Source organism: Melospiza melodia, chromosome 1 (assembly GCF_035770615.1).
Source record: "Melospiza melodia melodia isolate bMelMel2 chromosome 1, bMelMel2.pri, whole genome shotgun sequence".
Taxonomy (NCBI): domain Eukaryota; kingdom Metazoa; phylum Chordata; class Aves; order Passeriformes; family Passerellidae; genus Melospiza; species Melospiza melodia.
The window spans coordinates 164,737,217-164,752,266 of record NC_086194.1 but is presented as its reverse complement, the minus strand read 5'-3'; positions in this window follow the sequence as shown (position 1 = coordinate 164,752,266).

Sequence of the window (15,050 nt, the reverse complement as noted above, 5' to 3'; positions counted from 1 at the left end):
CACAGATATTCAAAGGAAAAATAAAAGAGCATTGACCTCAACCTTAATGTATTAAATGAAAGCAAGCATGAAACTATCTCATCTGTTTTGTGCCTCTCATATGAAAATTAGAGATACACATATCTCCATTATACATGTATTTTGTCTCAATGGAAAGTCTTCAGAATGGAGTACATATAAATATTTATGTGTTCCTGGTGAACCTCTGAATATCATTGCTTTATGGTTATTCCTTCTGTGTACAGCAGCCTTCAAGGCTACAAAAAAAGAGATATAAATGGAAGAAGACAAGTTTAGTATATTTGGGGAACAAAAGCAAAGGTAAATTATGAATAAGTTATAAAAGAAATATTTTAATCATTCTACACATGTTTACAACAGTAAAAGGAGAAAAGGGAGGTCTTTGGAATGGCATAAAGAGCTCTCAACTTTTTATCTTTAGCTCTGTGTTAATCTATTAATCAATACTGGGGAAACTATCTTAAGTGAGTTGGGGTTTGCAATTTACTTCCTGTTGGGGCAGTGATTTGCACTATGAAACAGGATAAATTGTACACTTGGCACATTATTCAAGGATGGAACAGAGTAGGAAGAAGAGAAAGAAATTTCCTTCACACTGTGAGAAGAGCTGTCTTTTCCAGCAGTGAGGACACAGCCTGCATGATGCTGTTATGCTGAGGTTTTCCATGGACTAGAAACTTGGCAGCTTTTATTCAGGGGAAAAAAAAGCTTCAAGGATGGCTCTGTTCTGAGCTTGGCCCCAGGGAACACCCAGCAGTGGGCACCAGAATGGCCCCAAGCCTGTGTCTCACCAGAGCTGGTGCCTCCACAGCACGTCAGTATTTCATGGCACTGTTCCAACAAACAGCCTCAAGTAGAAAATGGAATATGCAAAAAGCAAAAACAAAAAAAAAAAGCTTGACCCAAAATCCCAAACCCTGACTCTCCCCCACTGCCCCACTAGAAATGGGCAATATTGAATCCATGTTAAAATTCATAGTTCACGGTAGAGAAAAGGGTGGATTTTCAAAGGAGAGCAAGCTGTTGGTCTGGCTAGTAGACATCTTTTGCCCTCCTATAAAAAAGCCATGGAGGGTATTTCCATTATCTTGCCTAGCAACTAATTTTCCCTCTGAACTCTCACCTATTTCAAATACCCATGTACTCTTTCTTTAAGTTACCAATTTTAAAACCTGTTTACTCTTTTATATAATGCCTCCTACTTTGTTCTACAAGCATGGGCAGGGGAACAGGGCATGGGGTATGCTTACAAAGCACAGGGGTATGCTTTGTAGGCCTCTTTATTTCCTTGACATGGCTCACCTTCTCCACTGTAGGAGCTTTTAGGTTATTCCCTAAATCATCAAGACTCTTCAGCATGCATTATAAAGAGAAATCAGCTGGTTTGTGTGTGTTTGTATGGAATGAAAAAGGTTGGAATTTGATCTACATAAAGAATATTGAGACAGGAGACAAGATTCTTATTGACAGGTACAATGAACTTTATTTTTGTTGACTACAATAAATTGCAATCCAGTACAAAACAGTTTTAACCATTAACTACAGTGCCAAGGGCAAGACCTTCACAGGCAATTAAACAAAAGATAAAACTTAAGTACTCCCATGGCCTTATGCCACATGATGCTCTGGAAATCACTTCTAAAAATTTCACAAGGGATTGAATTTATAAAGTGTTTTTTTGTTTTTTTTTATATGGTGTGTTATCTGCTGAGACAGGCAAATACTGGCTGCCTGGAAGAAGATGGGAGAGAACACTCTCTGGAACAAAGGAAGGACACACCTGTGGCTATCAGAAGTAAATGTGCATCCCTGGAAGAATAAGTGGACTGAATTGTTGTTGCCATCCCACTTGCACACAGAATCAAAGAATGGCTTGGGTTGTGAGAAGCTTTGAAGATCATCTAGTTCCAACTCCCCTGAAAAGGGACAGGGAAACTTGAACTAAATCAGGTTGCTCAGAGCCCTATCCAACCTGACCCTGAACACTTACAGGGATGGAGCATCTATCACCTCTCTGAGCAATCTGTGCCAGTGTTTCTTCAGCCTTTTCATATCAAAATTTCTTCCTTATATCTAGTCTACATATACTCTCAAATTAATTTGAAGCCATTACCCCTTGTCCTGTCACTACAGCCCTGCTAAATCTTTTCTCATGTGCTGAAAGGATGTCACAAGGTCTCCCTTCTCTTCTCCAGGCTGAACAAAGCCAGCTCTCTCAGCCTGTCCTCACAGGAGAGATGATCCAGCCCTCTGACCATCTTTGGGGCCTTCCTCTGGTCCAGGTCCTTCTGTGCTGAGGCTCCAGAGCTTTTGGCAGCATGGCAGATGTGGTCTCACCAGAGAAAAGCAGAGAGGCAGAATCCCCTCCCTCCTCTGCTGCCCATAGTGCTTTGGATGCAGCCCAGAACACGTTTGGCTTTCTGGGATGCAAGTACACATTTCTGGATCACGTCCAGCCTCTCATCCATCAGGACCCCAAAGTTCTTCTCTTCAGAGCTCCTCTCAACCCCGGCATCCTCTTTCTTCTTTGGCTAGAAATGTTTACAAAGAAAATTTTTCTTTGTATCCCTTGACAAGTTCAGCTGTAGCTGCACCTCGGCCTTCCTGACCCCAACCCTACACCAGCAGGCCACATCCCCATACTCTTCCCAGGACACATGTCCCTTCTTCCACTGCCTGTGCATTTCCTTCTTGCCCTTTAGTTTGACCAGCAGGTCTCAACTCAGCCATGATCTCTTGCCTTCCTTGCCCTGTTTCTTACAACCTGCACTTTTCTAACCAAACTGCAGGTTCACCGCACTGGGGCTGGAGCCCACAGACAGAGATGGCTGTGTCCTGCAGAGCTGGGTGCTGCAGCAGTGTCCCCAGGTGGGATTGGCACAGGCTGTGCGTGTGTAGGTGTCTTGGGCTTGCTCATTCCATCAGTCAGCATCTGCTGTAATGCCATGAGCAGCCTTGCCATAGTGTGGTGCTTGGCATGGTGGCTTTGACAGCCATCCTGAGCAGCAGGCTGGCACTGCCACACAAGGAGACAATGGATCAGGACCTCACTGTCATGAACATTTAGGAGAGGCCAAATGTGTCATGGGAAAACAGCAATTAGAGCTTTGCTTATTGAAGTAAGATTTGCAAGACCAGAAGGGGTGTGTCATTTCCTGCCACACCATCAGTGAGAGCCTTGGTGGGCACATGGGGAGCCAGGGATTGCTAAATTACCAACCAGTATGTTTGCAGGAGCATCCCAGGGACCAGACAGGGAGGATATTGACCTTTTTTGCTCTCTTGGAATTATAGGTATAACAGAGTTTTATTTTTAATGAATTGTTGCACTTTGCATTGGAAAAAATAACTAAAAAAGGGGGAGAGACCTCAAAAAGAAAGAAAGAAAAAATCCTGATATCCTAAAAAGTTTGCATTGGAGGCATGAAAAAAACCCACAAGAATACTTTACAAGACATTCCATTTGGATAGGATTCAACCTTGTGAAACTAAGGTTGAAGGAAAAGAACAAGCAATTTGTGACTTTATAACTCCTTTATGCTTCCAATGGGAACACCACAATTACCACAACACTAATCTTCTCCAGTAAAGAATGAAGGAGAGATGTGAATTGCATGCTGTTCCCCACTTCAGTTTTTCCCAGAGATATCATCTTTTACCTTACAGGATTTAGCTGTCATTATAAGAAAGGGATTAAAGAAAAGTAAAGAAAGTAAGGAAGCTTTACTCTGTAGAGGGTTGTGTGAGTGAACTTGTGCTTGAAAGAGAGGGTGACACTAGACAGTGCACAAGAGGTTCTCCAACATTCAGAGGTGGGAGCATAAGTGTATGTGAATGTGTGTGTTGAGAGAGTGAGGAAGCTGGAAAAGCAGGAAAAGATCAGGAAATATATAAACATTCCCAGTTACAAATTTTAAAGCTGCTACCCTTGCAAGATTGATTGAAGGTTTGAAAGACTCACCGAGTCCAACTGATTGCTGCTTTTTTCTGCCAGCTGTCCAGATACCACAGAACTGAAAATCTAAAAAAAGCAACATTTGAGAAAGCGAATTTGTAAAAAGTGATGATGGGGAATTTTGTGGAGATAATTTGGTTGGGTTTTTGATAGAAAATGTTGCCTACTCACTAACAGTGTGAATTTTGGTATGTTTGTGCTGTCTTCATTTTTGGGTTGTGTCAACCTGAATTGACACATTTGGCTCATCACACTGAGCAGAAATACTCTGTGTCAACTCAGTATTAACCTGCAGCCCTCTGGACATCCACCTTCATGCAAGCTGAAGGGCACTACCTCTCATCCTGGATTTGTACTGTAGGTCAGAGTCTTGGCCTGGATGAAATTCAGAATACACTAAAGTACACTGACCTGTTTTGTTTGAACCCTGGGGCAGTAAGATTATAGCATATCCTGGAACAGTTGTCCATGTGGAAAATCAAATACACAGGAGAGATTAGGGGCCTGAAGCATTCAAACTAAAACTCCTGGGAGGCTCTCCAGCTGTCAAGGAAGCTGATCCGTGTTGGACCATGCTGGAACAACATGTTTTGACATTTCCAAAGCATATTTTAATGGCATATTCTTCAATACACACACACAATAATCTATTAATTACTGCTGGCTGAATTAAGCTAAAAACAAATGTGTAATAATTTAAATATATATTTTATCCAGTTCTAGTAGTGCTGGATGACATTAAATATGCTGTAATTGTATCATTTACACTGCTTGTGTATATTCTGAAAATTTCCAGACAGATCTGGATTAGCAGAAAGAGAAGGTTAACAGCAATATATGAAATTCAACAAAGACAAATGCAAGGCCTTGCACCTGGGAAAGCAAAATCCAGGATTGCAGCACGGGCTGGAATCTGCCTGGATGGGTGGAAGCTTTGTGGAAAAGGCCCTGGAGGTCCCAGTGGACAGCAAGTTCAGAATGAGTGATCAGTGTGCAGCAGGAGGCTGGGCTGCATCCACCACATTATCCCCAGCAGAGACTGGGAACTCATCATCCCACTCTACTGAGCCAGCAGAATGGGATTCTAGGGCCAGGAATGGCCCCAGTATGCAATACTGTGAATGCCAGGCCTGGCTACACAAAAAGATGTGGAATGGCTGGACAGAGCCCAAAGGGCAGCCGCAAAGATGAGCAAAGGGAAAAGCCTGACATGTGGGAAAAGGCTGAGAGAACTGAGCGCGTTCAACTTTGAGAAAAGAGGGCCTGGGGGAGACAGCTTTACCATGTTCCAGTGTTTAAAGGATGCCAACAAAGATCAGACTCCTTTCTTACAGGAGTCACATGGAAAAGTTGAGGGTTGATGGGTACAAGTGTCTCCTGGGGAGATTCCAATTAAGATGAAAAGTTTATGAAAATAATCTCCCCAAGGGAATGGTGGATTCCCTGACATTGGACACTTCTAGAATTCATCTGGACAAGATGCTGGACCATCTTCTTTAGACTGTGCTTTTGTCAAGAAAGGCTGGACCAGATGATCCTGAGGTCTCTTCCAACCTGGTACTCTCTGAGTCTGTGATTATGAGCTGAGGTTATCAAAAGTGCAAGGAGTTGTTCCTACAAAGAAGATGGAAAATAAAATTACATTGACTAGAAATTCAATGTAGCCCTTGAAACTAGGTTTTGTTTCAATACAAGTTTTTCATTGCTATGAACTTTTACCAGCTATGTAAAATTACAAGAATAGTCCATGATCTTCCATAAATCTTTAATTAATCTTTAATTAATGCTGAGTAGGTAGGCTCAGATGCTTCTGAGCAGTTTCTAAGCAAACCAGAACATTACAGTCTACTTGTTCAGAAGTCCCATGAAGATATATCATATTGATCTATCTAGATATTCAATAATTCACCATGAATTCCTCCATCTTCCATCATTAGCATTGCTTCACTTCTTAATCTGCGTTGTGGTGTTTCAAATCTGGCAATGTGATTAGGAAGTAGGAGTAGATACACATTGTAGCTGATATTTTCCTATAGTTCTCTTTTCATTTAGTCTCTGGCTAAATTAAATTGTAAACGTGACTCAAATCTTTCCAAATATATCTTCTACAGAGGAATGTGAGCTGTTTCTGTGTGATAGTTTTACTGCTACTTTTATTTCAATTGTTTCAAGCAGAGATATCACCTGTGTAGATATTTTATCTTTTAGTAGGGACATTGGCTCTGATTGTTCAATCAGTGAAATTTCATGTTCAATGCAAGGCAAGGTCCAAAGAAAAGGTGATCATAGACTAGATTTCATCTCTTTTACCATGGTATGAAATAACTTTGATGGTAACTGACCTTGGCTTCTGACACATGCTTGTTGCTGAGGAAAAAGAAGATAATGGAATGAAATCAAATTCTGGCTTGGCCTGGCTTGACCTCCACACATTTGTCACATCCCCTGGCTTCTCCTAGCAAACTGAGGCCTCAGACTCCCTTTGGCAGACTTGGCTATATCAGAGGTTGCTGTTGGGGCTTCTGTTGCAGCTAAAAAAGATGGAGTCAACATTATCAGTAGAATTAAGGAATCAATTCATCAGATCCCATGTTAACATTTACTTTCAGATTAGATTAATTTTTTTTTTAACTTTTTTTTTAACTGAAAACAGGCTACTCATTGATTGTAAAGGGTAATTAGAGTGAGGACCTGCTCAGAGATTTATGTTGGTGTTTTCTGAGACAAATCCCACCCCAAATATAGGCTCCTTCAAAGTGTGTGGCACAACTAGCAATGGAAGCCATTGAGTAATAAAGACTCCCTCACTCTCCTCCACATGTTCACTTTTATTAACCAGCCACCAAAATTACCTAATATTTCCTAAATGGTCAATTACTCAGACATCAAGAATCTGTTGGCCTGGTCCAGTATGGGCTAGTTTAACTCTCCACTCCAGGACTGCTTTCTGGAAACAAAAATGAGCTATCAAAGATGGAACCGGAGTCAATAGCAAACAGCATGGTTGCATGTAAGCTCCTCTCTCAGCAATACACACAGACATTCACAAATAAATATTTCCTCACCAATTCTCTTTGTAATGACAACAACAACAAATGTAACACAAAGCATACCTCCTGCCTTTTTCAATAACACATCAAATCATCCAGTTTTACTGATATTTCAGTGATGTCAAGACAAAGTAAAATGTTTGTTTGATAACAAGAAAATCAAACAGCACATCAAACAGAATTACGATACTCTAATCCACACACTTTCTCTCATCACAGTCAATGCAGCACACACTGTGAATGTATTAAGAAAGCCAGATGCATTTCTTTGTCAGTGTGAGAAAGAAGCTTCTTACTGTTGACATAAAAGTAAATAACAGGTACTTTAAAATAGATTGTAATTATTAGGAAATTAATTTTGGACTTCTTGTTCCAAAATATTGCTAACTACATCTTAATATGTGCTATTTCGCATTATTATTTAACAAATGACCAGGGGTGAAATGTCAAGCTAAAGGACTTGGTGCAATACACACATTTATTCCCAAACTTAGAATAGCAAACATTTGACTTTTAGTAAAAAAGGAAAACAACGATTTTTATTTGACCATTTAAAGTCAATTTATGATGATACCAAAATGCAGTAACACCCGGTAGATGCACACAGACATCACAGTTATGCACTGATGGAGACCAAGATTTGTGAATCTTCCTAAGACTTTCTAGATCCTTGTAGTTTAGATTGGATTTTAGGAACAACTCCTTCACAGAAAGGGTTGTCAAGCACAGGAACAAGTTGCTTAAAGAAGTGGTTGGGTCACCACTACTGGAGGTGTTTAAAAGATATGTAGATGTGACACCTGGGGAAATGGTTTAGTGATGGATTGGTAGTAGTGGATTAACGGTTGAACTCAATGATTTTGCATGTCTTTTCCAATGTAAAAAAATTCTAAGATTTAAAACAGAATGAAAAAAACAAAACCAAACCCAAAACAAAAAACAACAAAGAAGATTGCAACACATTGATTCCTTATAGTTCTATCCCAAAACTGTGGATCAATCACCAGAAAAAAAAAGTATGTGATTAATTTCCTAAACATTTGCCCACAGCTGTTGCATCACCAGTTCTAAGGGAAAGAAAATCAGAAAGGAAAAAGTAGCAATATCAACATATCTCTAAATCTACTAGAAAGAAGATATATAGTCCCTTTAAGAAAGACTTAGAGGGTGTGAAAATGGAGGATAGCATCTGGGAAAAAAAAAATTATTCCAATTTAACCTGAATTCCTTGTTCTCATCCCCAGTAATGCATATTACTGACTCCTGTGGAAAGAGTGGTTTCCTGACCTCTAGCCCAGACCTCTGCAGTGTACTGTGCCCCCCCACTCACATCACAGAAGTGCAGAATCACAGGATAGTTGGGGTTCAGTGAGACCTCCAGGTGTCATCTCCAGCCCTGCTCAAGCATGGCCATCTCAGGCTGGTTGTCCAAGACCATGTCTAGATGGCTTTGGAATATCTCCAAAGATCAATAGTCCACAATACCTCTGGACAGCCTGTACCAGTGCCCAATCAGCCTCAAAATAAAAATATTTGGTCAGATGGAACCTCTTGTATTTCATTTTGTGCCCATTTAATGCCTCTGGTTCTGCCACTGGGCATCACTGACTGAAAAGAGCCTGCCTCTGTCTTTACATCCTCCCTTCAGATTTTTATATAAATTTGTTATATATTACCTATATTTATAATAATATTATTTGCATTGTATTAAATTCATTATATAGATTTATTGTGCATTTATGTTCCTTTGAGCCTTCTCTTCTCTGGACTGAACCATCCCAACTCTCTCAGGTTTTCCTCATAAGAGAGATGCTCCAGTCCCTCCATCAGTCTCTCTGGAGATTGGATACCTTCATTATGCTCCTGTCCCTCCTGAGACATGCACAGTCCTCCAGGTGTCCTCTCACCAGTGCTGAGGAGAGAGGAGGGTTCATCTCCCTGGAGCTGCTGGCAATACTTTGCCTAAAAGGCATCTGAGGAGTCTTTCAGTGCTGAAAGGACACTCTGCTGGCTCGTGTTCACCTTGTGTCCACCAGGAACCTCAGGTATTTTTCTGCACAGCTGCTTTATAGCTGGGCAATCCCCAGCTGGCAATCCCCAGCATATATTGATGCATGAGGCTCCTCCCCAGGTGCAGGATTTATTTTTTTCCCTTTGTTAAACTTCATGACGTTCCTGTCTGCCAATTTCTCCAGCTTGTATATGTGTGATATGAATCCTTATCTTTTCCAGACAACATCCTTAGGAGTATGCTGCAAGCTGCAAATTTTAATCAAAGCATCTCTCTTTCACTCATATTTCAGACACTCAGTTATTTCATAACACAGCAGTGACTGGTCATATTTATAGATGAACTCTGAATAGAGCAGAGGCAAATTATGAATGGCCAAGTGCTCAGACAGCATGGCCATTGACCTACTTTTTATTATGGTGGTGTTGGTTCTCTTATTCAATGTCATGGAAGAACACAAATATTTAGTGTGAAAATCAAAGCCTGACAAGTTAAAGGCTTTGTAAACCCATCAAGTTTTCTGGCAATTGGTTGTTGATTCAAAACTTGCTTCCTATGTGTATAGGGAGTAGAAAAAGAACTGTATTTCTGTTAGGTCGCTTTTTTGCAAATACAATGGATGCTAGTAATGAAGACCTATACTGAAAATGGTTAGCATCTACAAGGATAGCACTACAAGGATAGTATACAAGAAAAAACTTTTGTTGATTTGCCTAAGACCACAAATCACAAAATGATTTAGTTTGGATGAGAACTCAGGAGGTCATTGAGGCTGTCCCTGCTTTCAGTAGGAGGTTGAACCAAAGATACTTTTGGCTGAGATATAAAAGATACATTTTGGCTGAGGTTTCATTAAACCTCAGACCCTTAAAGAGCAAGGCTCACATTCTTGTCCAGCTGAAGTTTGAGTATCTCCAAGGATGGAGTTTCACAGCTTCTCTGGGTTGCTATCCCAGTGTTGAACATCATCATTGTGGGGTTTTTTTCTTACAAAAGCCAATTTTCCCATATTAGACCTCATGCTCGTTGCTTCCCTTTTCCCCCCACATTTACAAAAATTAAAGCTATGTTAGCTATGTTATAATGGTTACATGAAGTAAGCATCAGCCAACTGTCTTGGCTATTACCTATCTGAAGAAATCTGGTGAAAAATGACACTTTTCACCACTCAAATATTAATCTTGCATAAAAGTGGGATATAAATGTATATTCAGATGTTTTGCATTTTTCTTTTCTATATATATCCTATATAGCCACTTTTTAGAAATTAAAGGAATTTCTACAGTAAATATCAATTACTTGCCTTGAAGAATTCAACTTCTATAATTAAAAGCAATTGTCAATCTTAATGAATGTATCCAGCATGTCCAAAAAAGTAGTAACTTACTGAAATTCTTCATGGGCCTGACCAATCCAATGACTCTGCACAGCAATTTCACTGAAATGAATTAAGACAGAATGGCAGACTATGATTTATTGCTCTGTTATTTATTTAGGTCTCTCAATTTTGTAGACATATTTTTTGGATCATAAAAATATAACTCTGTTCCAACACTTTAAAAACTCACTTGACCTTCAAGTTTTTATATTTTGTTAACCAAATTTGGTGCACTTTTTCTTCTCTTCTGGTGATGTTTTGTATTCAAGTCTCTACTTTTTCAGTTACAGACAAGGGGTTTGAATGAAGCAGTACCAACTAGGAAAGACAGATGGCCATTTGAGAGGCATTTTGAAAAACTTTTTAAAAAATAGGCAATGGCCTATATAAATAATTTTCCCCCCTGAAACATATTTAACATTAAAGAATAAATCTCAACTGTATTGAAGATCTCATGAAAGGAGTGAAAGAAATATTAGAAGCTATATGCTTAAAAACATGAGGTAACAGAAAATAAACAATGAGAGAAGAAAATTAGGTACAGTTTCTGAAAAGGAGAAATAGAAGAGATCTGCTGTGGAGCAACACAGCCCAGTGGTCTCTACATAGCTGCTGGTAGCTGGAAGCAATTTGGCAGATTATGCAACCTCTCTGTAAATTGTTTTCCATCATGTTTTCATGTTGCATTTTCCATAAACCGGCCATGTACTTTTGCTACCTTCAGCTGATTTGTTTATCTTTCCTCCTTTGTTCATTTGAAGATGCAATAATGGATTCATAAGGAGATGTGGACTGAAGGACTGTGAGAGGAATGCTCATGTCTGTGAACCAGGAAACACTCAAGTGGCTGACCAAGAAAATAAACCCCCTCACCAGCATTTCTGTGCAGCACAAGTTATTTGATGCATTTTTCTGATATATGCATTTTCTGTGTGTCGATGGATGCTCACATAATCCTCCTGCAGAACTCAGACATATTTATACAATGAGAGGAAAAAGACAGATCACCAATGCCATATTCATTTTTTTTTGTCATTTACAGCCTTTTTTCATTTTAAAAAGCTGTAAACTTTCACATCTAAAGCAAGTCTCATAGTTCCATAATTCATCTGTCTATAAACTTTATAGTTCCATAATTCATCTGTCTATAAACTTTATAAAAGGTCCTCTTTTAGATCTCTTACTTTAAGTAGACTTAGTTTAAAAGAAAAAGTAGAACGTGAGCTGGGAGAAGGTCTCTGAAAACAGGATTTTTGTTGATCTAGAAAAGTCATGAGTTACTATTTTCATGAACTTGAGATATTTAAGTGACACATTTTTATAGAGTGCCATTACCATCTCAAATCAATTCCTGATTTTTCTCATTAGGCATTCTTACTAGGCAAAAACTTCTGAAAAGAAGAACTGCTGTGTTCTAACCTCTTTTGTCATACTTATTTCCAAGGACAAATGGGCACTTAGCCATCCACTGGCTGTGAAAAACACTTAACAGAAAGATACCAAACTAATTTTCTTTCACAGAGAGCACTTCCTGCAGCCAATTTATTTTATTTTGCTGCCCATAATAATAATTACTCATTTCCTAAACAATCTCTTTTTTAACAAGACTATTTGAGTAAGAAATGTTACACTGACTTGTTACATCAGAGAAATACATATCATGACATAAAATAGAGATGGCAAAAAGCAGACAATCCCAAAATGCCCACAACCATAGAAGGCTACATACTTTATAGCTGAGAAAAGTTCATTGAAATGCAACATCCATGCCTTTCACTAATTACTCAAAATAACTTTGAGTATTGACATCACTAAGGATATACACGGGATCACATTAGCTATGACTGGTTCAAGGCTTTACCAGATATTTTATTTTCACCATTGTTTACAGAAAACTAATAATTCATTATGGTTGCCTGTTTTTTTTTTTTCAGATTTAATGTCTCTTCTTACCTTAAAAGTCTTCCTCACTCAGACTGGAGTGCTCTCATCATCAGTTGGCAGGGCAGTAAAGCCAGGGTGGTACTGCAGTGTCACAGGATATTCTAGGGGACTCTTGTTTCATATATTTGTATAAATGGAGGCCAGCCCCCCTTTCCACAAACCTCAGTATGATGGAGACATCTTTTTGCCACCAATGGAAATTTATCTTTCAGGACTTTGAACCTGAGTCCAAAAGAGAAGGAAATCTCTGATCCACTTCCTAAAACTTCTACAGAAAGGAGATGGAATTAAGACTTGGAGAGCACAATTAAACTACTATGAAGAAATCCAGTGAGATGATTTTGATACACAGGCTACAAAATTTGGAAACTTCATGCTGTAACACTGTGTTCAATTCCCATTTAACATACAAGATTATTATTCAAATATTTATCTGCAATATAACAAGCATAAAATCTCTGCTTTTCTTCAGCACATTGAATGCATACACTAGCTAATGAACTCAGCAGCATCTGCTGCAGTAGGTGTTATTTTGTACATTTTATAGAGGGGAATCAAAATGTGTCATGGTCTTCATCCTGAATTTTGTGTTGCTCTGGCAACACAATGGGACTCCATTTGATTTAACCACCTGACTCAGCCAGGCTTGTGCCTTGTGGGTAGGATGCAAGACACAAGTAAAATTTGCTCACCAGAGTGCAGGGGCTGAATCAGTCTCAAAACTGGAAATTTGTCTTTACTCTTTTGGGCTCAAGATTTCCCGATTAGGCCTCAAACCACATTGACTTCACTGTATTTACCTCTTGGGGATTTTAACCTAATAGGACAGTGGTAAGCTTTTGTAAAATAGCACTCAGCACCATCCAGGACATGACTGTTTCCAGTCTAGTCTCTCCTTCCACAAAAAGTGCATGAAAACCCTAACATGAATGTGTGACTTGCAGCTGGCCACTGAGCAATGGGGCTGTCTCTTCTGAAAGAGTTAAACTCTCATGGATGAAACTTTCTCCTGTCTTCTTCCTTTTAAATCAGAAATGTTCTAGATGGGTAATGTGAAGGTTGGCTCTTACAATTAAAGGGATGAAATTATGTGTATGTTAAGAGAGATTTGACTGGCGGACTTTGGGCAGGATGGTTGTACCAAAGGTTTAAAAGGTGGTGCAGCCATTCTGTGGTTGAGCCCATGGTGATTTAGTTCCATGCTCCCAGCACTGTAATTTTGAGTTTGTTTGCTACATCTTAGTGTCATCTTCCAAGAAACATCTGTGGCTATGAATTTCTATGAGACGTTAAAGTTTTGTTTCTACACTGCATTATTGTTACATGTGTAGGCACACTTAAAGTCCTAATAACACAGTTGAAACTCATATTTTAAAGCTTGGATGTAGGAAAAGCCTCATAAAACAAGTAACTTCACTTGAGTGGTTCCTCTGGTAAACACTTTGCTGCTCACAACCTTTCTAGTGCCACGTATTTGAATTCTGAAGGGATTGTCATATGACAGCAGTACCTACAAAGTCCCATATTCTCAAATGCAGGACCAAGCTGCTGCTCCACAGAACCAAAAGCCATTAAAAGTTTCCCTTTCAAGACACTTACAAATGGTAAAATACTCCAACCAGAATTTCCTCACTTCTTCTCCCCATTGGTCTAGGTCTGCTCATCCACACTTCTACTTACATTATGCATTCCTTAAGAGTGACGTATTTGTGATTTTTGCCTGAGAAATGTGTTGCTTAAGGGACTCCAGAGCAAAACACCTTCTCCTAGGCTTTTTGATAGTACAATTATCATTAATAGAGTCAAGAAGAAAAGTATGTATCTGCTCCTTCAGAATCCTCTCAGGTGAACATCACTTCTTGCACTTGGTTTGCCCACCATGGGGCCCATTTAATGCTCAGACACAGTCAGAGAATAGCCACTTTTCAAATCATGACTGGCACAGGACACTGAAAATTCTTTTTCCCCTTCTTTTTGTGGACTATAGAAATTACCAAAGGAACAGGGCTTTTACAATTTACTCCCTTTCTGAAATCACTGTGAGCATCTTTGCATGTGCCATGGTTTAACCCCTACCAGCAGCCAAGCCCCAGGAAGCCACACATTTACTCCACCACCAGTCAGATCAGGGACAAAATCAGAAAGAAAAAAGACAGAAGACTTATGGGTTAAGATAAAAAGTGTTTAACAGGGAAAGAAAAAGCTGCTCACAGAAGCAAATCAAAACAAGGAATGAATTCCCTGCTTTCCTGGAGGAAAATTTCCCTGCTGTCCTGGAGATGGCAAAGGTGTTGCCATCTCCAGGACAGCAGATGTCCATCACGTGTGACTCAGGAAGACAAATGTCATGACTCCAAATGTACCCCCCAGTTCTTCTTTCTTCCCCTCACTTTATATCCTGAGCACAATTTCATATGGCACTGAACATCCCTTTGGTCAGTTTGGGTCAGCTGTCCTGGCTGTGTCTCCTCCCAACACCCCAAGCATTTCCAGTCTCCACACCAGCATGGCAGCATGAACAGCAGAAGGGCCCTGGCTCTGTGTAAACTTTGTTCTATTATCATCACTGTGTTCAGCACAAATCCAAAACACAGTCCCACACCAGCTACTGTGCAGAAAATTGGCTAGACCAGCCAAAACCAGCACAGCATGCTATCACCACAGCTACTTCTTACCATCTGAATGACTTGA